This window comes from Oryctolagus cuniculus, chromosome 10 (genome assembly GCF_051225735.1).
Source record: "Oryctolagus cuniculus isolate XC-2025 breed Fujian yellow rabbit chromosome 10, ASM5122573v1, whole genome shotgun sequence".
Classification (NCBI taxonomy): domain Eukaryota; kingdom Metazoa; phylum Chordata; class Mammalia; order Lagomorpha; family Leporidae; genus Oryctolagus; species Oryctolagus cuniculus.
In genome coordinates, this window is record NC_142876.1 from 125,220,773 (window position 1) to 125,227,311 (window position 6,539).

The window sequence follows — 6,539 nt, forward strand, 5'->3', positions numbered from 1 at the left end:
AGAAACAATATTAATAATTTATTCAAATAACCTTGAGCCTCTTACTGCAAACAGATGCAATTTAATCTAATTCACCTCCCTTCCCACCAAGGATTTTTCATCAAATGGTACAATTTGCAGTAGCACAAGAACTGGAATCTATTATTTAGTAAAATCCAGCTATGTTCAAATGTTCATTAATTTGAAGAGAATACAACCAGCAAGAACAGGATATCCTGTGTGCGCTGATTCATTTTTAATTTCAAACAGTTAATTAGTGGCAGAGAGAGTCCAGGTTGCAAACGACTTAATTGAAAACCGAATCCCCTGTTCCAGGAACACAGTAGGGGCTCAAAAAAAATCAGCACTGAATCAATCAATCACCACGGCCGTTGTATTAATACCTTCACCCCCTAGATCTTGGGGCACACTGCTAGGACTAAAGACGGCACAGATGTGCTTCTTTGAAAAAAGTCTTAATTTCAGGAAAGTTCGCTAACAAGCTACAGAACTAGCAGGGTTCTGCACAAATTGTTAAGCAAGCACGCAGCTTAAAGGAAATTGAATTTACTTTTTCAAACTCTACTTTGCAGCCGCTGCGATCCTTCTCTGCACCACCTCATTTGAAAACACTCTTTATTTCCGGGCCAGTGCTGGGTCGTATTCATGTCTGCAGCTGCTGCTCCCATAGTTATCATGGCGTCCCACACACCAAGTGCTTTAACTGGCGTTGTCCAGTGTGCCTGGAAGCCTCTCGCCACACACCTGACTGCCCCATGTCAAGTGTAGAAAACTTTGTGCTAAAAGGGAACCTATCTAAAGCTTAAATTATGCACAATCGTCCCTTGACAAACCGTTATTGGGTAATGATTAAATTAAGTCTGATGCCCATGTGGGGGTGGGAGTCTGGCAAAGCCATTAAGACATTGGTGGTCCTGGGTTCAAGTCCGGGCTCCGGCTCCCGAGTCCAGCTTTCCCCCTACCCCTCAGGTGGGCACCGGTGAGGATGGCTCAAGGAGTCGGGTCTCTGCCACCCATGTGGGAGACCCGAACTGATTCCAGTTCTGGCTTCGGCCTGGCCCAGCCCTGTATGGGATAAACTAGTAGATGAAGGATCTCTCTCTCTCTCTCTTTCTCTCTCTCTCTCTCTGTGTCTCCCCCTTTCAAATAAGCCGAAATGTAACTAAATAAGAGCAGGGCGTGTGGCGGGAGATGCCTACACACAGAGGTTGCGAGAGCCTCCTGCCGCCCGCTCCCCCCGTGTACACCCGCGGCCGCGCCCGGGCTCGGGCGGATTCCCTGCTCCCCCCGCAGGAACCCTGTCGTTTTAGAGGACTCGGATTTCTCGGCTGGGCTGCAGCTGAAGACTTGCGGGGTTCAGACCACCGCTGGTTCAGGACACGGTTTTCAGCGACCCCGGGGTTGGTTCCTGCCCCCGGGACGCGCCCACCCGGACAGGCGGGCGTCCCCCGCCCTGGGCTCCGCCCGCAGCACCGCGGGGCCGCGGCTCGTACCGCCCGCGGAGGACCCGGAGCTTCGGTTTCTGGACTTGCGGTGCGTGTCGCGCGCGGGCCAGGAGCACGCGTGGATTCGCTCAGCGCGGCGTCCTCCTCACGCGCTGCGGCGGCAGGAGCCACGCCGGCCGTCTGCTGAGGGCACTCCCGCGGCCACCGTGCGGGGAGGCCACCTGAGGGGCGACCCGGGCGTGCGGGGAGGCCACCCGAGGGGCGACCCGGGCGTGAGGGCCCGGACCCCGGACGCGGCCCTGCGCCCCTGCGGGTGTGCACACGGACCCCTGGCGGGCGCTGCGGGACCACCCTCTGCTCCGCCCGCGGCCACCATGCGGGGAGGCCACCCGAGGGGCGACCCCGGGCGTGAGGGCCCGGACCCCGGACGCGGCCCTGCGCCCCTGCGGGTGTGCACAGGGCCCTCGGGCGCGCGCTGCGGGGCCGCCCTCTGCTCAGCGCACGGGCTGCGGCCACCGTGCGGGGAGGCCACCCGAGGGGCGACCCTGGGCGTGAGGGGAGGCCACCCGAAGGGTGACCCGGGGCTGGAGGGCCCTGGGGTGCGCGCTGCGGGGCCGCCCTCTGCTCAGCGCGGGCCGCGGCTCCGGAGGGGAGGGCGCCTGCACACCCCGGGCCGGGCCGCGGCCGGCAAAGGGCGGACTTGGGGCCCTGGGCCGCTGCCGGCTGGTGGGGAGACCCCGGGGAATCCGGCATCTCCCGAGACCACCCGCGGGAGCGCTCCGCCTCGACCCCTGCGCGGAGCTGCTCCGGACCCTGGCAGCGGGCTCCTCACGTCCTCAAGGAAATCTGTACTAAGGAAAAACAATGCCTGCATTTAGGAACTCTTTTTTTGCATCAAGTTAAACCTGCCTTTTAATGCCATTTCCACGAAGTTTTCTAAGCCCCCTCATCTGCTGGATACTAGTGTAAAAACCAGTTTTTAAAAGAAAACCTCACCCTTCCAAACGCAGCCTCTCAAGAATCTTGAGACAAAATGGCTGTGCTGATGGTCAGGTTCCGACCCGGGAGAGGGCGGTCACTGTTGAAGCCGAATTCGGTCCTGAGAGGAGGGGCGTGGTGGGGGCGGAGGGCGGAGTGACCACACAGACCCCGGGAGGCGGGGAAAAGCGGGCCTGAGGCGAGCAGCCCGCAGACTCGTTTACTTCAGGTGCTACAGCAGCTTATATAGCCAAGGCAGCCAATCCGGTCAAGGGGCGGTCTATGCCCCAACCAATCACAGCCTGTTGCCAGGCAGTTTCCAAAGCCATCCAATCACAGCCTGTTGCCAGTCAGTCTTTGTTGTCATGTGGTTTCTGAAGCCATCCAATCACAGCCTGCTACCAGGCAGGCTCTGTTGCCAGGCAGTTTCTGAAACCATCCAATCACAGCCTGTTGCCAGTCAGGCTCTGTTGTCATGGGGTTTCTGAAGCCATCCAATCACAGCCTGTTGCCAGGCAGTTTCTGTTGTCAGCGGCCATCTTGGCATGACCTTCTCACCTTCTCATTCCACCACAGGTCACCAAAGAGGCTCCAGAGTGACCCTGAGTTTGAGGAAAGAGTTCCAGTGGCTTGCTTTGGACAGAAGACATCTGCAAACACGTTCTCACTGGGTGCTTCTGTGACACGCTCTGCATGCAAGGGGACTCTCCTCAGTGTGGGTCTCAGCGCTCTGTGTCCTGGGTCAGCCTCAGGGGGCACCCAGGCTGCCAGCGTGCCTGCAGTCACAGCACTGGACAGTGCACGCTGGGGCGGCCCTGCCTGAGTATGCAGGGACTGCTCCACGACCCCTCTGTGGCTGTGGCTCCAGCTGCAGGCCGCAGTCTTCCACGAAGCGGCCTGCTTTAATCAGGCGCCAGAGCTGACCTCTGCCGTTTAAGCTTGTGCGTAGGCTTCCCTTCAGTGATGGCACGCACAGGTGAGAGGAACAGCAGGAGGGACACGGCGTGGGGCAGGGTCCCGGCCTGGATGTCTGGCGTGGGCCTATCTCACAGCCTGTGTTTGCGTGGGGCTGTGGCTGGATTGCACCTGCCTGGCTGCTGCTGCCACCGGGCCCTGCAGCGCCGTTCACGAGGCCGCTGACTCAGGGTTGATGCACCTCACTGTGACGCAGCCCTGCCTTGTTCTTTTCCAGGAGCCGACTCGCGGCCGGTGGGTGCGACGCTTGCAATTCCACCAGGACAGATGAGCCCGGGGTGGAGTCCGCGGTGTTGTCCAGGCACCAGTCCTCTCAAGGCTGACCTGCAACGGCTGCTGTGGGTCCAGCGGCAAAGCGGCCAGCAGCCTCCCAGCCGCGCCCTGGTTCAGCTCCGCGGGCGCCTTTGTCACCACCTGTGTCTTCGCTGTCTCCAGATGGGGCTCTCCCTGCTGCTTTGTTTTAGCTCCATCAAGTGAGACATAAAAAGCTGTAAGCACGGAAGTGGCAGCAGGCTAGGGATAGGACACCCCCTCTGCGGAGAGTGTGTGGCTCTGCACGGGCAGCTGATTTGGGACAACTTAACTACGCTGGCAGGTCTGGGATGATGGGAAGTCCCACAATGCATCCTCGTGACCTGACCAGCTGCTCAAGCCGCCATCCAAATTGTTCCCTGCATACAAAATGTCTCTTCTCTGTGTATATTTCATTTTTGCCATACTTTATCCTTATTATTTTTAAACACAACTACATCATGCACATGTTCTCATTCTAAGACATTTTAACAACACAGTGATGTACAAAGCTAAGGTGATTCCAGTTTTTTCCTTTGACCTCCTTGCTCCTGCTTTGGGGGCCAGCAGCAAACACTTGGTTGCACAGTGTGCGTCCTGCCGGGGGCTCTTCTCAGTCACGTGACCAGTGCATGCACAGGCGCCCAGGTCTCTGTGCTTTTTGCTTCCTGACATAAACCAGATTGCACCAGAGCCCAGGAAGCAGGGCTGTCACTGCTGACAGATCCGGAAGTCAGAGAAGCACTGGGTACCTCAACAATGTCCGTGGAGGGGCGGGCATTGTGGTCAAGTGGATTAAGCCACACTCCGTGTCACCTGCATCCCATTTCAATGCTGATTTGAGTCCCAGCTGTTTTGCTTCCAATCCAGCGCCCTGCTAATGCCCCTGGGACAGCAGCTGAAGATGGCCTAAGTACTTGGATACCTGAAAACATAAGGAGACCCAGAAGAAGCCTAGTTCCTGAATTTGGCCTGGCCCAGCCTTGGACATTTTGACTATTTGGGCAGTGAATCAGCTGATGGAGATCTCTCTGTCTCTTAATTCTGCCTTTCAAGTAAATAATATAAATCTTTGTTAAAAAGTTCATGGAAAATGCATTTTAATGATGTTACTTTAGTGCAAAATTTAAAAAAAAAAACCATGCAAATGCAGCATTTTCAAAAATGTCATGGAAAGTGTTTTTACGGGAAACATGCATTCTTTTCAAATATTTTTGCACCAAAATAAATTTATATCTCAATTCCATTTTCCGTGAACTTTTTGAAGCTCTGGTGTCGTTAGTTCAGTCTTCATTCCTTCAGTGTTTGCTGACTGAATATTACTTACCTTTTGCTCTTCATATGTTCTGGTGGCCATCCAAGCTCAGCACCTGCGCTTTGGTCCACCTCATTTATTCCACGCATCTTCACAGCTTCTGCAGTGTGGAGGTGAAATGAATGACCACCGTTCTAAAGCCAGCTTTTATCAGGTTCAGTGATCACGTTTTCATGAACCTTTATGTGTGAACATCTTGGACTATGTCTCTGTTCTTTCCTAACCTGTAGGGTTTCTGATGAGACATCGGCTGTCAACCTGGAGCTGAGGCCACTAACGGTGCATTGTTGTGCCCCAGGAACATTCTCGTCCCATCACCGGCCTTGGGTTGCGGGTTTCTGAAGGGCAGAGAGAGCGGCTCATTTCTATGATTGAAAGGGAGCCGAAGGCCGTTTACCGCAGAGATGGAGAAGTGCTGAGTTCCGGCCACAGAGACGCTGAGACATCCTCACACGGTTGGTGGTTGGTGATGTTCTGTCCGGAGGACCGATCATGCAAACACCGTACTGGGTGGGACTTCCTTGTTTGAACTGCAATGGTCTGACTAAGCACTGCTAAGTCAACTGCAGGCCGTGAACGTTTCTACAGACACAGAAACAAGGTTGAGAGAAGACTGGAATTGTCTCTTTTAAAGGCTATTCTCTTCAAATGTTAATTAGCACTCTGCATGCATGTTCTTTTTGTGAAAGTTGACAGGAAGTTGGGAACTTTTCCAGATGATGAAAGTCAGCCTCTTGTTTGGAACGTGCTTACTGGACATTTTTAAGACACCCCAAATGGTGCTCAACCATTTCTGTTTAAATGTGCAAGAATCAGCGTTTTGTCTCAGACTGCATTCAAATTAAATAAAGTAATATGGCGAAACTTGGAGAAAAGTGTGAGGCTTTCCTACAATGACACAGTGTCTAAGCTGAGAAGCTATTGTTTTTTTTATTCCCAGATGAGCTTCAGTAATGATTCAGCTGCACCAAAAACAATATTTTCATCCGCAGGTAAGAGATTATTTCTGTCTACTAATCTCAAAATATTGCCTTGGCAGTAATTGATTTTGTGACATAAAAATGATTGAGAACAAGCCAATAAAATTTGTTGCTGAAAAAGGAAAACATTAAATTAGGCCCCAACTTTCAGTAAACCAGAGCCATATGGTACATTTAATTATAAGTTGAGGAGATATTCGAAGCTTTAATTGAGAGCTTTACTACAACATCAGCTAGACTCTTCCACCCAGATGTCCACCAGCCCAGACCCCGCAGAACAAGGCTAAACAGTGACGCCTGAGCCTGCACAACGCAGAAGCAGAAAGCCTGGGGAGTTCACCCCAGGGCCAGCTCCCAGTCCCCCCACCACGGCCTATGTGGATGGTCTTACACAGCTGACCGTTTTGTCTGCTTTTTCAGCCACAACAGGTGCTATGGATTTACCAGTCTCATGAGCTCTGGAATTCGCGCTCTGGGTTAAACACTGGTTTGGCTCCTCCATTTGCTCATTTATTTATCAATGCATTAATCTTTGATCAGGTGCCTGTGGGGTGC

General features: G+C 53.6%; 1 long non-coding RNA gene across 1 annotated transcript; it reads left to right on the plus strand.

The window, feature by feature from the left end:
- Window positions 1-2,998: 2,998 nt before the first annotated feature.
- Window positions 2,999-5,879, plus strand: LOC149124478 (uncharacterized). Its single transcript, XR_016214520.1, has 2 exons — window positions 2,999-3,399; window positions 3,616-5,879. It is a non-coding gene; the product is annotated as an uncharacterized LOC149124478 (long non-coding RNA).
- Window positions 5,880-6,539: the final 660 nt, after the last annotated feature.